Source organism: Camelus ferus, chromosome 6 (genome assembly GCF_009834535.1).
Source record: "Camelus ferus isolate YT-003-E chromosome 6, BCGSAC_Cfer_1.0, whole genome shotgun sequence".
Taxonomy (NCBI): Eukaryota; Metazoa; Chordata; class Mammalia; order Artiodactyla; family Camelidae; genus Camelus; species Camelus ferus.
Window position 1 is genome coordinate 50,106,790 of NC_045701.1, and position 18,170 is coordinate 50,124,959.

Consider the following 18,170-nt stretch of genomic DNA (forward strand, 5'->3'; position numbering starts at 1 on the left):
ACCTGTGGGTCAATTTTGGTAGAATTGTCATCTTGACAATACTGAATCTTCAAATCCACGAAAGTGGGATGTATCCCCGTTTCTTTAGATCTTCTTTAATTCTCATTAATGTTCTGTAATTTTTAGTGTACATATCCTGTGCTTCTTTAGTTAAACTTATTCCTAAGATTTTATTCTTGTTAATACTATTGTGAAAGGAATTGTATTCTTTATTTCATTTATGAATCATTTATTTGTCATACAGAAAACAATTTTTGTATGTTGATCTTTTATCAGACATTATTGTAATTGATTGTTCTAATAATTGTCTTTTGTGAATTTCTTAGGTTCTTCTATATTCTGTATCGTATTGTCTACAAATAAGGCCAGTTTTACTTCCTTCTTTCCAATCCAATATCTTTTAGTTTTTTCTTGCATGATTGCACTGGTTGTTCTTTAGTATAATGTTGAAAGTAATGGCAAGAGCAGGTAACCTTGTCTTATTCTCAATTTTAAAGGGAAGGCCTTCAGTCTTTCATCAAGTGTGATGTTTTCTGAGGATTTTCGATAGACGTCTTTATGAAGGTGAAAAGTTCCCATCTATTCCAAGTTCGTTGAGAGTTTTTAAAATAATCAAGGATGTTGGATTTTGGCAAATGCTTTGTTTGTGTGCATTGATACCATCATGTGATTTTTTTTCTTTGTTCCACTAAAATGGGTTTCTTATATTAATTGATTTTTGAAAGTTAAATTAATCTTCCATTCTTGGGATAAATCTCACTTGGCCATGGTATATAATTGTTTTTATGTGTTAGATTCAATTTGTGATATTCTATTGAGGATGTCTACTTTTGCATCTATATTCAGGAGGTATATTGCTCTGTAGTTTGTGTTTGTGTATGGGTGGGTGATGTTCTTTCTGGCTGGCTTTGGTATTCGGGTGAAACTGGCCTCACAGAATAGATACGAAGCATTTCTTCCCTTCTCTATTTTCTGGAAGAGTTTTTGAGACATTGGCATTATTTAATTTTAGACATTTGCTGAATGCATGAGTGAATGCATCTGGGCCTGTACTTTCCGGAAAGATGTTTAATTTCTAATTCGATTTCTTTACTTGTTATAGGTATGTTTTGGTTTAATCAGTTGTATTTTTACTGCCAGATTGGACATTTAGCCCAGGCTCTAAGAATCAGGCAAATTTGCTCTGAAAGCCCTCAACACACAGAAACATATTTCTGGTCACATGACCATCATAGAGGCTGTGTGGAATTAGTAAAGGGGAGACTGTTAAGAGGTGACATCATAAGAGGTTAGTGATGAACTTGGAAGCCATTTTATGGACTTTGGCTTTTACTCTGAATAAAACAGATAAGCACTGAAGGGTTTAAAGCAAAGATGTGACATGATCAGATTTAGCCCTTACAGTTTATATATAGTTCACACACATGTAATTTAAAATACATACATTCAATTATCTGTTGCTAAAGTATATAAACTTGAAGTTTTAAACCATGATTATAATGAAACATTTAGATTGCCAAAATATTTGCCAAGTGCATTGCTTACCATCCATTAATGGATTCCTATGCTGTCCTTCCAAGTCCTTTTTCCTTCTAGTAGAAGTGTACCTTAAGTCATTTATCTGCTAAAATCTCTAAATGATAAAACTGTCAGTCTTTATGATTGAGTTCTAAGCCTGGTTCAAACTCTGTCTGCCCTCCAGATAAGCTAGAGAAGATTAGGATTTCCACAAATGCTGTCAAGGAAATTCTTTGGATTCAACATCTAACCTTGTGTTAGTGATTCATAAATATGAGTTTGACATTCTCTCCCTTTAGTGAATCAGTGGCACACTACAGCAGTCACTGGATTACCCACTTAGTTACCATTTCCTGCCTCTCTCCCAACTGCCTAAGATATTACACAAGCCAGTATATCCCTGTCCACCACTGTCACTTACCAGTTTACTAGCGGTGGCAGTTAACAATTGCACTTACATGTCATGCCAGAAGCTACTCATACGCCACGTTCTACAAGTGTTGGGTTCTTCATTGACAGCCAGCTAGTATGTGATCAATGTCAAAAATCCCATCTCAGAATCCGCTTTAAAGCTCTACTCCTGGTGCTGGCTTTTTAAAATTTGCTTACGTGATAATAGATTCTAGATAAAAGAATTGTGGACAGAAGTTTTACCTGTGAATACTTCGAGGCTATGACCTGTAAAGAAGTAAGGATGGCACAATTAATCAGAGAGGGAAGCGGGACCTGCAGTGCCTCATTTTTCACTAAAAATAAATCAAGTATGGATAGTCAGGAAGGCAGGCATCTCAATAAAAAGTCATGCTCCCTTGTTCAGTTTCTGGATCCTACCGCACTGATTATATTAGATTCAGAGGCACAACAGTGTCCACAAGGAATTGCTCAGTCCACAGAGAATTAGCTCACCCACGTTTCCACCTCTTCCCAGGGGTGGCTAAAGGTTGCTGAGTGACTGACTGATGAATGTAAAGGCATACCCTCTTTGCTTCAATTTGGAGCAGCTCTGTCATCTCAGCTCCAAAGCTCTACATATGATTGGGTGAAGCCTCAGTCACAATGACATTGCAGGGCAGTTTTTCCTGCTGCCCAATCTTGCTGCTGCTGCTTTTTTTTTTTCTTTTTACATTTTTCTACTTTTTTTTTTTTTTGTATCTACAAAGAACACTCCACAATAAACCATCTGCATACAGTTCTTCGCTACCTAATCTGTGCCAAGTGAACATGACCTAAAATAGCTGGCATACTCCAATAGAACCCACCCTGGGGGAATCACCCTGAACAACTTCGAGGCAAAAGACAAAACAACAGTCCTCATCTTTGAATTTCAGAAAGTCTCCAGCACTGAGTTTCTTTAGTACACTTGACACCCCCTCACTAGTTTTGTTTACATTTATCTCTCTCTTTTTTCTACTTTAACAAGTTGAATTTCCTTCTTGCCTCTAGGGTCAAACTTCATTTCTTTGTTGCTTTAAAACCTCATTTGTAAATTAGTGCAAACTTCCAGTTACAAAATAAATGGGTCACGAGGATGAATTGTACAGGGTGGGGAGTATAATTAGTAACAATCTAGCATCTTTGGTGACAAATAGTAACTAGACATATCGTGGGGATATTTTGTAATGTATAGAACTATCGGATCACGATGTTATATACTGAGAACTAACACGGTATTCTAGGTTAACTGTACTTTAACAAACAAGCAAGCAAACTCTGAGAAAAAGAGATTTGTGGTTACCAGAGACAGGGATGGAGAGAGGAGGACTTGGATGAAAGTGGTCAAAAGATATAAACTTCCAGTTATGGGATAAATAAGTACTAAGGATGTAATGTGTAACATGATTAATATAATTAACACTGCTGTATTTTAGATAAGAAAGTGGTTAAGAAGGTAAATCCTCAGAGTTCTTATGACAAGGTAAAACTTGTTTCTTTTTCTTTTATTTTGTATCCTTCTGAGAGGCTGAATGCTTACTAAACTTATTGTGGTAATCATTGAATGATGTATGGAAGTCAAATAATTATGCTGTACACCTTAAACTTACACAGTGCTGTATGTTGATGATGTCAGCAAAACTGGAAGGAAAAAGCATGCTGAAAAATAAAATGTAGTGTATAGCAAGAAAATCAAGGAAAGAAACCTTTAATTTTCTATCCTTTTTGTTGTAGCATTATATACTTCGGGAGTTATTCACTTTGATGCTTTAGATTCTGAATATTAAGCAGAACAATTATGGTTGTAATTGAGATCTGTGTCTGAAAGATGATGTAACAGTAAGTCTTCCTGAGAACTAGTTACCAAGTAGTGGATGTCGTAAAGTGCACTTAGCTCTTATGAAGATGCTACGAACACAGGCTGGATACTGTAGAGAAACACTGAATGTTCCTTCTTATGCCTCTCTTGACAATGAGTCCACTTATTAATTATTTTTAATCCTTTGGGGCGAGACAGAGGTTAATTAGAAAGGGATTAGAAAATACATTGTAGTGTTGTCAGGGGAATAACTTCTGGGAATGTTCAAACTTCTGAGCTAAGCCTGAGGTTTTGCACCAGGCTCATACAGTGCTGCAGGCATCTTGAGGTCAATAAAGTCTTTTAATTTTCTATGCCAAATTGATTTTGGTCTCCTGTAAGTTATCGCAGGGCCTGAACGAGGTGGCAGGCAGATGACAGTTATTAAGTAGAAGAGAGAAGGGTGGGGGCAAGGAAAAGCCTTACAGCCCTATTCCACAGCCTTGGTTGCATTTAACAGTTATGAACGACCTGGAAGATGTAATGTGCCAATCAATTCAAATGAAAATAAAAACAACTTTAAAAAAACTGAATTTTCAAAGCTATCACTTTGGAGTTTCGCGAATATGCAAAATTTTTCGAGGCCACAGATGTGCCTTGTTGTTGACGATAATTATGATGTTTTGTTTTTACAAAGGCAAAAAACCTACAAGTAATCGCAAAGAGTGAATCAAGTTAAATCAGTATAATTTTTCTACTTGCTTGGCCGGAGTTCTCACTAACCTTAAGAAAGTTAACTATTTAGAAGGTTAATGTAAGGTCCTGTACTATTTTGGAAAGTCATCGTAGTAGAGTGGAAAGGTTAGTTGGGAATCAGGAGTCCTGTATTTTAGTTTCTACTATGTCACTAACTAGCTGTGCGACCTTGGGCAAATCACTTAACCTCTAAGGTCTCTGTTTTCTCATGTGTAAAATGAGGAGCTTGAACTACATGATCTCTAGCAGTGTTCACTAAATCTGCAACTAAATCAAAATATAGAGAACGTGATTGAAATTACTCCTATAGACCAGCAGCACATAGAAACCAGTGTTGAAGAGGAGAAATAGAAATTAGAGCAGGTCCTTTATATTCACAGGTCTCTTGTAATCTTGAATATTTACTGCAGACCAGTCCTAATAATTTCTCCAGAGGAGAAGGTTCTGTAAAAATAAATAAAGCACAGTTCCTTTGGTCTATTTTTAGTAGAATTGGAGACCATAGCAATATTCTACAAATATTCCTTTTATGCACATCTGTCCGACAAACTTAGAGAGTGTTCCTCCCATGTTGGTCTTTTATTTATTTCTGATACCTCTTTGATAAAGTGTGTATTGTAATAGGGAAACCGGACAGGTATTGCAGTGTCTGTCTCTGTTAGAAACAAGAGGTGAAATTTCTACAATTTAATCCACCTCTGGGGACATGTGTTGAAAATTCCCTTTATTCTCACTGTTAATACACAGAGAACCTGGGAGAAAGTAAATGGAGAGAATTTGTTAGCTTTTCTACTCAAGTAAAGGTCACTAAGAGTGGTCAAAAGCATCCCAAGTGTGTGATTTAAAATTATATAGGATTTTTCCCAGATGCCCCAGTAATGTCTCCTCTGAAGAAGATAAAGGAATATTACAAGAACCTTCTGAGATTTCAGGATTATCATATTGCTGCTTTGTCTAGTAGCTTAATTCAGACGCACGGATCCTCTTGGTTGTATAGTTGCTAACAAATTGTTTGCTTGTACAAAATTTCCTTGCAGTTGAGTTACTTAACAGAGGGTTATATGTCTCATTTGAATCAGCACCACTACAATTTTTATTCTAATTGTGTATTTTTTGGCTATTCCACTATATGGAAATGGTGTCTGTTATACACTTGAACGTTTCCTCCATCAGAAAGTTGAATTTCTTAAGATATATTCTTCTTCATTATAATGTAAAATGAGTTTTCCTCAATTCTGTCAGGGTTTTATGTCTTTCCCCAAAGCCTAACTTTACCAAGTAACTGGCAAAGCAATTCAATGACAGAATGTTACCCTTGAGCTAAACTGTCAACCTCATCATTAGACTAAAGACACAGAGAAATGAAAAGGAAAAATAACATGTATCACCAAAAGTTTTAGTGCAAGAATTTGTAAAGAGCAGAAAAATTAAAATAAAAATATTCTTCTTATGAAACACTATTTATTAGTTGTATGGCAGACATGTTTAAAGTAAATTAATATTAATGAGAAGTTTTTACGAATTAAAGACCCCAAGTAGAAAAATTTTAAAGGTCATGCATGAACAGGGCATAAAAGAAATATAAATAGCTAACCAATGTATGAAGACAGTTTGAAGCTCACTGATAGAGCAAGATATAAAAATTAAAATGTTCACGAGCCACCATCTTTCAATGATCAAATCATCAAGAATTTTATAAATGATAACACTCAATATCGGCAATGGTAGAAGAAAATGAAAAATCACATACATTACTGATTGGAGAATGAAGTTGTAAGCTTTCTGTAACACAATTTGATAATAAACAGCCAAAGCTTTCAAATGGCTCCATGCATCAATTCTTCTGGAAATTAACCTAATGGGTTATGACAGAAGTAAGCAAAGATGTAGTTTCAAGGATATTTACTATACACAAAAAGCAATGTAGGAAACAAACTTTATGCACCAAAATGATAGTGACTGCTCTCTGTGCATGTTTTCACATTTCATATAGTCACATATCACATCTATTCATATTTCACACATATATATTCATGTTGCGCAAAAAACTATTAAAACCATAGTGATGTACTTAGAAACATGAGAAGATACATATGATGTATTCACTGAAACAAGATTATGAGATTTTGCAGAACTCAGATGTGATTTTTTTTTTTTAATATTCCAGTATCTGGTAGCGAGCTTCCACAAAGTATACAACATGTGTTTGTTGAATTAATGGGTGAATGTAACTTTTGTAACTTTTAAATGGACTCTTAGCCGTTTATTGATGTAATGTGCTACTCATACAGCAGTAGAGGTCATGATAATGCAAATTTCTTTTGCTAGTTATATTTCTGTTAACTGTCTTGGGATTGTCTGCAATCTGTATCTAGTTTTTCAAAGTGACTTTAAATCTAACATACTAGTATATCCTGTCTGCTTTTACTCACTGAATAGTGTATAGTTTCATCTCCATGTATTATTCTTCATACTTAAAAAAATATACATTCTATGTTTAAGTTGAATATGATTGTAGTAATTGACATAGAAAATGATTAAATTATTAAAGTTGAAAGAGATAACTTGTTAGTATTGCTCTGGAGTTCACCATTAGCCATCATAAAAGAAAGATTTAAATGTAAAGTAGCTCTAGAAAATGGCAAACGGCTCTTTACTTGAGAAAATTAGATACTTCTCACTTCTCCTCGTTAACAGCTTCTCTGTTTGGCTACCCTTGAAAACCAAAACAACCACAGGCGGCGATTCCCCAGGCCCAGTGAGCTCAGTCTGGCGCTTCCAGACCTCTGCAGTGGGACCTGGTCACTGGCTCCGGGGGCTGTAATTAGCTGCTGCTCTTCCTGCCATCTGTGGCTGTTCGTGTGTGTCTGTAATGAACCTGCATATGATTCTGTTGATCTGGGGAGAGCTCCATCTCTCTGAATCTTTAATGATGTTGTTCTCTCAGTTCTCCAGACGAAACGAGTAGGCGGGAAGGACAGAAATACAATCTGTAATGAGTAAACCAGTGAGCCAAGCTTTCTCTGTTCTAGGAACGCAGACTTTCAGTTTTCTTCAACTGAGTGTGATGTCAGCCTTCCGTGTGGCTGGTTGCTGTTGGCCCTAGAGGAGGATGGAGGAGGAACCAGGCCTGTGACACAGGTAAGTCACTATGCACAGGCAGCTAAGGGTGTGAGGAGAGGAAAGTGTGTACAACAAGCCCTCAAAGCATGTGCATAAAACTGTGGAAGAATGCAGGGAACAATCAGCTTGCGACTACTCATTCATCTTCCTTTTTTTTTTTTTGGTCTTAACGTGTCTTCCTCTCTGGCCTGTGGTGGTTTATGGTCAGCCTGGTCACGTGGTCCCCCAGTTGGTCTATACGATGCCAAGAAGTGTGTGGCTCCTTGGTGACCTGCGTCACCTGCCACTCCACTCTTCAGCCTGTGTCATGCTCATGGTTAGAGTCCTTTTTGATTGACTTCAGGCTGTTCAGCGTTGCTGGCGAGTGTCACAACACAGTGGCATGTAGGTTCTCTGAAAACTAGAATCCAGCCTCTAATGGGAATATTCACAGATTAATGCTTTGACAACTCTAGCCCATTCGTTACTATATTATTCATTCATTAAGGTAATCCACTTGACATTCGTTGTGTGTGCCTATATCATCCCAGACCCAAAGGGCCCATTTACAAAGTAGAAAGTTCATGTAAATCAGTATCTTACTTATCTTCTATTTCTTCCCCCCTAGTCCATCATCCCTCTTTCTTCACTGTCAAACATTTCCTCACTTCCTCCCTTTGTTCTCCCCTCTGCTCCTTCGTCCCTGATGCTCTGTTCTCTCGTGGCTCCCTGGCCCCCGCTGGCTGGCCTCCTCCCTCTGTGACGGTTCTGCCTCATCTGTTGGCTCCTTTACCTCCTATTACATCATCAGTGTGGACATTCTGCACGGTTGGGTCTACTTTCTTATTGTTTCCTTTTCCCTCTAGGCTCCTTCCCTCTGGGACATTATTCACTCTGATACATTCAGTTATTACTTCTATATGGATTACTATATAATTTTATCTTGAATCTATGCTTCTTTCCATATTTTCTATCCCATATTTCCACCTGGATATTCACTGGTATCCAGGCTCTATTTGTATAAATGTGATCATCTAATTTTTTCCACCTGTGTAAGTTACATGTCCAGTATCCTGTTCTAGTATGTCTCTGCAACTCCTAAAGTAATGAACCTCCGTGAAGTGTTTTCAGGAACTACTCCCTACTATTGGTCAATAATTGAGCTGGGTAATCGGGGCACAGAAACATAAGACTGTTTCATTCTTACTCTCTCAACTTCAATACAGTATTTTTTAAATGACTAAATCTGCAGTGTCACATTTTGCATTTTATGGTTTAAGATCAAGGAGAAAGCTCATCTGTCGTCAAAATGTAACTTATTGATGTTGATATTTCTCTAATTTTATAATCATGAATTAGAAGTATAAATACACAAATTTCCTTGAGGATAAGGCGTCTGGATAGATTAGAGTCAGAGTAAGCAGGGTGACATCAAATATCAGAACAGGTTACTATGCAGAAGCTACTGAGTACTTTGAAGGGTGGAGGATGCCAGGGGGCACAAAAGGTGATGCCCAGGGGAGCTTGACACACTGGTGTTTAAACTTCATGTCCCAACTGCTCCGAGTGCTGGTCGTCAGTACTTTCATGTTGATGGATGCAGAGAAACTGTTTGCAGAGATTTTTTTTAACATCCTCTGTGGCCACTATAGGCATATCCTTTAGCAGAAACTCTGGTGACATCTTCCAAATACACATTTATTAGGCCTGGAGAAAAATCTTGCGTGACCGAGTGGCCTAGGCTCTTTATGAAAGCCTTACTGGGTACTGAAGGCCAGATTAGGTCTTTGAAATTATGAAAGATTTTGTAGAAACTGGGGGCACTCAGAATAGCAGTGAACATTATAAATCATGATGAAAGTTGTTCTATTTTTTTATGAAAGTCACATACTTCCACAGGTTTGCTACTCTTGTGGGCTCTTCGGTTTCACGCAGCCCAGTCCTTGTGTTGTCTCAAACTACAGCTTGTCCTAATTAAATTTCAGACATATCTTCGGTACCTCTCACTCCAGGTGACAACCCACCTGTTTAAACCATATTGCAGCTCAACATTGTGATGGTATTACGTTGATTTTTGTTGTTTCTGAATGCTTGAGGAACTGGTTAACTATCTACTTTTCATTCGTGATAAGAACATTGCAGCATCGATGATTCTAGTACATATTATCATCTCCATAATCCCAATTTCCTTCTAATTTTCTTTTTGTGTATATATATTTTTATTGAAGTATAGTCAGTTTACAGTGGTGTGTCAATTTCTGGTGTACAGCATAATGTTTCAGTTATACATGAACATGCATATATTCATTTTCATATTCTTTTTCACTGTAAGTTGTTACAAGATACTGAATATAATTCCCTGGGGTATACAGTATCAACTTGTTATTTATCTATTATATATATGTTAGTATCTGCAAATCTTTATCCCTTTCCACCTCCTTCCCCACCCTGGTAACCATAAGTTTGTTCTCTATGTCTGTGAGTCTATTTCTGTTTTGTAAATAAGTTCCTTTGTATCATTTTTTTTTAATTCCACATGTAAGTGATATTGTGTGGTATTTTTCTTTCTCTTTCTGGCTTACTTCACTTAGAATGACAATCTCCAGGTCCATCCATGTTGCTGCAAATGTGATTATTTTATTCTTTTTATGGCTGAGTAGTATTCCATTGTATAAATATACCACAGCTTCTTTATCTAGTCATCTGTTGATGGATATTTAGGTCATTTCCATGTCTTGGCTATTGTAAATAGTGCTGCTATGAACACTGGGGTGCATGTATCTTTTTGAATTAAGGTTCCCTCTGGATACATGCCCAGGAGTGGGATTGCTGGATCATATGGTAAGTCTATTTTTAGTTTTTTAAAGACTCTCCATACTGTTTTCCATAATGGCTGCACCAAGCTGCATTCCCACCAGCAGTGTAGGAGGGGTCCGTTTTATCTATACCTTCTCCAGCATTTATCGTTTGTGGACTTCTGAATGATGGCCATTCTGACTGGTGTGAGGTGATACCTCATTGTAGTTTTGATTTGCATTTCTCTGATAATTAGCGCTATTGAGCATTTTTTCATGTGCCTATTGGCCATTTGTATATCTTCCTTGGAGAATTGCTTGTTTAGGTCTTCTGCCCATTTTTGAATTGGGTTGTTTGGTTTTTTTGTTATTAAGTTGTATAGACTGTTTATATATTCTGGAAAGTAAGCCCTTGTCAGTTGCATCATTTGCAAGTATTTTCTTCCATTCCATCAGTTGTCATTTTGTTTTGCTTATGGTTTCCCTTGCTGTGCAAAAGCTTCTAAGTTTAGTTAGGTCCCATTTGTTTATTTTTGCTCTTATTTCTGTTGCCTGGGTAGACTGTCCTATGAGAATTTTGCTAAGATGTATGTCAGATAATGTTTTGCCTATGTTTTCTTTTAAGAGGTTGATAATGTCTTGTCTTATGTTTAAGTCTTTAAGTCATTTTGAGTTTATTTTTGTGTATGGTGTGAGGGAGAATTCTAAATTCATTGATTTACATGCAGCTATCCAGTTATCCCAACACCATTTGCTGAAGAGACTGTCTTTACTCCATTGTATATTCTGATAGAGAGTCCATTCTGGGTGCTAGTAGAGAGGTAGATAGATCAATCACAGATCCTTTTATGTCATATTTGCTTGATGGGAGGTAAGGCATTTTTAGGGCTGGGGTAAGAGACTAAAGAGTGCAAGGTGATGAAAGTAGCAAACTGAGTCTCCAAATTAGTTTCTTGGAGTAAGCCTCTGATGTGTGTCATCCCTGTAGTGAAACAGTTTTTCTCTCAATACTATTCCTAACCAGTCCCCCAGTTCCTGATTCACAATGAGTATAACGTTTTGTTATGTTTGCTCATGCTGACAGTATTGTTGCTTCAGCTGTCAAAACCAGAGTTTCAGAATCAACCCTGGTAGACAGTAGTTCATAGGGGTGTGACACTAATACCGCTATTTTCCCCTTTGGCCCCTGCTAACTCTTGTCAGGATGTATGTCTTTGAAGTATGAGGGAAGAGTCTCCTTCCTTCTTTGCTTCATCACCTGAGATCTTTCACGCTGCAGTGTCGGGTGATGACTTTTGGACTTGTTCACAGAACCCTCTCCTTTGGGAACTGGTGTGCGTGGAGGATGGCTCAGGGCAGGCAGGTGCGGAACTGGCATCTGTGCTCCTTTGAGAACTTATTTCAGAGTCCATTCCTGGCCCCGTTTTCTACCACCTCAATGTAAATTATTTTTCAGGGGCCCAATTGCCCTTTCAGTAATCTGCTTTTGGCTGGATTCCCTTAGTCCCCTTCTGTGATTATGATTGTTTCCCAAATCTGTCCCTGTTCCTGGCTTTGCTGTAGAACCACACAGCTGGCGTTAGAGCCTGCCACAGTAAGACTGTCTTCTTTTTAACTAACTAAATGTTTGATTTTTCCCTTAAATATTCTCTTCATTCTCTGAACCCACATATAGCATGAGTTTGTACTCATTAGTAAAAGAGAAAGGGGAAAAAAGTGAATTTTCCTCCGGTTCCTTGTTAACTTCTCTACTGGGAAAGGGAATTGGCCAGAAGCTGGTAATATGGACTCCTTTGCATTTAACTCCCTTATGTCTTCTAACACGAACAAATGCCAACTTTGGAATCCTAGTTAAATGGTGGGAGGTCAGAGCTGACTATTCCACCTTCTTAAGTCATCAGTCTAGTTTTCTGATTCCTTACACATTCACATAAAAGGCATAGAATTTTCATTGTAAAAGGAATCTTAGAAACCATTTGGTAGAGTCACCTTAATTTAAAATTGAGAAGAGGAAGGGCATGTCCAGTGATGGGTGACTGAAGGTCGTATTAGCTTAAGAAATTAGGACTAGAATACAGGCCTCTGTATTCTATGGTAAAATGTTTCTCCTTTTTTATTAACTTGAAAAGTACATATATTTTAATACTTGTAGTAACTGTATATCATACTGTCATATGGGCTATTTCTATTGTGGCCAAGAAACATGTTGACTTTTAGATAATACTGTCAGTTCATTTCAGGGGAAACTCAGAAAATTTTTGCTTTAGTATTTGATATCAAAGTTTCATTTTTAAGAGAAAGAGTATTATTTCCAAAACTGAATAGAGCCACTAAGATAGATACAGATATAGATATATATATATAGATATATATTTTTTTTTAATTTCCAAAATTTAGTGGAAAAGTGCTTATAAGTGCTTTTAGCCTTCAGAAGGAAAACGGTAAACAATGTATTGGTCATGTTATGGTTTAAACAGAATACAAAGGCTTCTTGCCTGACCATAAATGTCTCCTATACTGACCAGCCTTATCTCATTAGTCACAACTTAAGCTGCTGCCCTCAGAAAGCCCTTGTTAAATATAATCCTACTACCTGGGAAGTATGCAATATGCTTCATTATTTAGTTCTTATTACCACCCAACATCACATTAGCAGCAAAATGTCACCAAGAGATGGGACACAAAAGGTCTTTTTATTTTCCTATAGGAAAATAAAAGTTGCAAAACACTGTCAAAGTAGGGTAGCAACAAGCGAGTGAGACCCATTGGAATGCTGACTTGAGGAACCTAAACGCAGGAAGAGGTGAGGCCGACAGAAAAGAACTCTCAAATCCAGCTGCTACACAGATTGGCCGAAGGCAAACCCATTGAAACAACAGAACAAAAACTTGAAAATAGTCAGTGGAAAGGTATCTATTTAACAATCACAAAATTATGCAAAACATCCTTAAAGAAAATGTGAGTGACAACAGTCATTACAGCTTGGCTCTAATGTCAGAGTGAAGCGTTCTCTATCAGAACTTTGAGCTCTGTGATGTTTGCTAACAAAACACAAAAACAGATGTCTCAGAAAGCGACTCTGATTCTCAAGTGCTAACAATTAGACGGTCGTCAGACTTCTTAGTAGAAGCCAAGTCTCACTCAAATGTGGGCCTTGCAGGGAAGAGCGAACAGTTACAAATGCACTGTGGGATATAGTTACTTGGAGGAGCACCATACTATAATATTTGTATCCTAAAAGCCCTAATAGATTATCATTATTTCTCAAAAACCAGAAATAGCATGATTATCCAAGGAGTTTTGGATAGGAAAAAATGCCTATTACTATAAACATGTTTCAAGATCAGTGATGTCACTGCTGATCAGAAGAAAGTATACCATATAATTAATATTGGAATCAAATGTCTGTTTACGTAATTCCAAAAATGACATAATACAAACTGTGGTTGATCACTTATTGTCTAACTGAACTTCACATGTTCCTAACAAGTAAATATTCTTGTGAGACTTTATTCCTTGAAGATAAGGCAACAACTTTATTCCTTGAAGATAAGAAGTGATGTTTTTGTTCTTACAGAGTACCAGAAATCTTCCAATATGTAATGCATTACATATTGACTGGCAGTATTAGGCTGCCAGACAATATGTAATGCATTACAAATGCATTTGGAGTCATAGAAGTAAGAGGAAAAGCATGGGGAATGGGGTGAAAGTATATCAAGTCTCCTCTTGAGGTCAAACACGCTTTTTCTTAGGTTTAGCTTAGCCGAGTTCACCTTGGGCTAAAGGGTCCAAAGGAGAGTATATCCTTGGACAGGGCAGGGGCAGTCAGAAGCAAGTTCACAACCTTACAGCCTGGTAACTATTCTCTTTTCTAACAAAGGTCAAAATACAGCTATTTTTATCAAGTAAAAGCTGAAAGTCCCTTTATGCCAGAACAATAAACAGTTTCCCCAAATGTCAGCTTACTCTTCATTGTTTCTTTACTTATCTCGCCTACTTCCCAAAGGAAAATTGTCTAAATCAGAAGACCTCAAATGAGAGAGTGGGTTCATGCTTGATTTCCCCTTAAGATGACACTTCCTCATTTCTCCGTATCCTCTCAGAAAAACAAGCTAGCTTTGCAATTCTCCAAAGTAATTTATTTTTATATACCGTACATTATTCATTTATTTTAGTATAGACTTATTTTCCCAAAGTTTAAGACATCTTAAACTGCAAATTTTTTTAATTCTTTTTCCAAAACTTGAAGAGGTCAGTTATTTATTGATATGTTCCAATCTCTCATACTTTCTGCAGAGGGATTGGCAGAACTGTGCAGAGTGATGTCTAGGGACATTATCAAACCAAATTGATCTGAACCTAAGAAAAGAGAAAGAATTTTATGTAGGATGCAACTTGCAATGTGGAGCATACAGTCAAATAGCTGTTTCATCAGGATGGTCTTCCTGGAGCCATTGTGCTGATCAGCCACAATGGAAAATCCTATCTGAGCAGTATTCACAGGATTAGCATATTCCAATATTAGTGCATTCCAGCTTCCTCAAGTTCATTACCACAGTTGAAGGGCATGGGCACTTTTCTATTTCCGTATGTTTTTTTCCTCAACTCTGTTGAATCAAGTTAATACTGAAGCTGCAAGCTTTCACTGATAATCACAGTCAGAAATATGGTCATACAAACTTACTAAGAAAATGCCAAGTGTATAAAGCAATAAAAGAGAATTACACTGCGTTAGTCAATTATTTGAATATACAAAATATTGCTTTTTTTTAACCTTAAGGTCTTTTTATAAATGTGTGTTCTTGACTACCATAAATCATCAGTTAAAAATGGAGTTCAAATTACAAGTTTACTATAGCATCAGATTTCTTTATTTCTTATATATGATCACAAATGTGTAGGAACAAACTTTAGTTCATCTGTATTCTTATTTTGAAGGGATATGAATGTAATTATGCTGATACAAATGACAGCATATCATCTCATAATGACGATTTTTTTTCTGTATTGTTAACATACATAATATTTTTAACTGGGAAAGGTTGAGAGAGTTTTTTTTTTTTTTTTTTTTTGATAAGAAAACTACCACATCTTGATTGAAAATAACTGAAAAATCAATATCATTGCACAAGCCATGAGGAAAGTAAAATGGTAAAAATTCAATTAATTCATCCTAATGAACAGCCATCATTGCGCGGAAGGAAGGAAGTGGAGTAGGAAGGAAAGAAGGAAACAAAGAAATGAGAAAAAAGGAAGGAGGATGGATCTAGGGAAGGAAACATAACCAGGGATTAATACACTAACTGGGGGAGGGTCTCTATACCTCAAAAGAAATTGATCAAGATACTTAATGAGAAACTGAGAAGGAAAATGTGTAGGGTTACTTATTAATCGACTATAATAATTCTAAATGTCTAATTCCACCTCATCTTTAAATCCTTAAGATCTGGTTCATATGTGCAATAAATATTTGTTAGAATGAAAAGATTATAAAGTCATATGAAATTTGCATTAGGAGATTTTTAATACAGAATGCCTTTATGAGGGGAAGGCCTAAACCAATGGCTGTGGATACCCATAAACTTATTTTAGCTCAATTTAGAGAAGAATTTTCATTATTATCCAAAGGTAAAAGATTCTAACTTAGGAATAGTGTTTCTTATCTTAAACTGAGCAGTAGGGATGAATAATACAGTGGGTACATGATAAGTATCCATATTTATTCAAACTTTGAGGTTATAATTCTATGATTGAAAGTAAAAAAAAAGTAAGAAAATAAATTTTACAAGTCATTTAGCAATAAAATTATATCTGAAGTGTTAAATGCAATGTCTTAAAACGTGGATTTAAATAAATACTTAGAATCCATTTTTTTTAGAGTTTTACAAATTCAAATAATGATTTTAGCATAGTCAATGCATTTTTTGATGGTTCAAATCCAGGTAATTCATTTTAGCTTTATTTTAAAAATCATAGAAATACATTTTAAGGAGAAATAATATATACAATAAGAATGTATAACAAATAAATGTATTTTAAGGAGAAATAATAAGTATGTACAATACAATTATATATACAAGTATATATAAATTCAAAGTTAGGAAAATTAACAGCAGTATGATTGAAATGAGCTTTTAAAGTCATTAGCTGCTGCTAGTTAGTTTCTAAATTTTGGGTAAGGCTAACTTCAAAGTAGACTTTTTTTTTCAGCATGGCAACAATTTATACAATATTACAAGGTGGACTGGATTCTTGCATCATAAACAGTGAAAATAAATTTTCTTGTATCTAGTAGAAGAGAAAATTCCATTTGTAACCCAAGGCATCATATTTTCAGAAATATCTTTTTTCATTACTAGACTTCTTAAAGGTCATCCTCAGGCCAAGCTGCAATTTCAGGGACTTAATGTCCTCTGTCATTACAGGTTTTATAAACTTTCCATAATACGAATTCTCAGAATTTTGCAATACTTTTGGGCCATATCTCTAATTAAGATTTAAAGTAAGATAGATAATTTGTTCATTTGCACCCAATTAATTTTGTAACTGCAAAAATATGTGAAGTGTAAGAACTCAGTGGAAGATACTTGATTGTCATTCTTGGATCCAAAAGGTCAGGTAATCTACTCCCTTAAAATCACTGCAGGAAACAAATAGGGAAAAAAATTCAAACATATTAGGCTCCACCTAAGAATAATAAGAAGCATAAACATAGAAGATGTTCTGAAAAATCAAAGACACAAACATACACAGAGTGACAAGAATGATAACTCATTGCCTCTAAAAATCAGTAAATATGTCTTCACAATTTCTTGATTATTCCAATTTGATGTTCAAAAGTGCTTTATACTCATTCTGCTGCCTTCATTTTCTGATGTTCAATGTTTCATGAAGTTCAAAAAATTTAGCTTTGGCAGCAAAATGATTGCAGCAAGGAGAGGCAGGACACCAAGGCTTTTCTTTTCATGAGTAGACCAAAATAATTGCTCCAATATTTCAAGAGAAGTGCTTAAATGTTACAAAAGAAAGTTTCAATGTTCTGTTTTGAAATTCTCCATGCATTCCTACTGCTTCCATTAGAAATTGCTATGATGGAAGCCTTCGCTATTAAACAAATTTCTCCATGCAGAATTATGCCCAAAAAGCAAATTAGGAATCTTTACAATGTGCTAGAATAGGAGGGGGAAGAAAAAGATTTTAAAAGACTCAGATCTTTACCTCCCAATGAAACCATAAAAACAACCTAATAACATCTTATTAGAATAGGGTAAGGCTATTGTCATTTTATAAATCAAATCCTTTTCAACAATAGTTTATAGCCAAAATTTCCAACTGGGCTGCTTATTTTAAATGTTCTTGATAATTCATTTAGTTAGTGGTCTTCAGTAGAAGGAAAGCTGCAGATGTGTGTTTCAGACTCTAAAGGTTGGATATTTTTACATTGGAACTTTTGCTTGTATAATCTCAAAATACCCATTTACAAAATGAATACTTTCAATATCTTGATATTCAGAGCTTTCCAAATATTCTGAAGGCAAATGTAATTTTTTTAAATGTTCATTTAATAATTGACATACATGATTAGCTTTCCACAGATATATATCATTTAAACAAAATTAAACATACCTGTGTGTATATTGGTCTTTAGTCTTTAATATATCCCCCTACATGGCATTGTAATGTAATCACAATTACAATATATATTTTTGTATTTAACCAGACATTTTTAAAATCTCAAATTATGTGACCCTCTGTTAATTTGTGTT

The 18,170-nt window shown here is 35.9% G+C and overlaps 1 long non-coding RNA gene across 5 annotated transcripts in view; it reads left to right on the forward strand.

The window, feature by feature from the left end:
• The window catches only part of LOC106730238, a 579,289-nt gene that overhangs the window by 171,924 nt on the left and 389,195 nt on the right, over nucleotides 1-18,170 (forward strand). For all 5 annotated transcript variants that reach the window (XR_004320690.1, XR_004320693.1, XR_001366677.2 and 2 more), the window contains one exon: nucleotides 7,537-7,645. This is a non-coding gene — a long non-coding RNA (uncharacterized LOC106730238). The remainder of the gene's footprint in view (nucleotides 1-7,536; nucleotides 7,646-18,170) is intronic.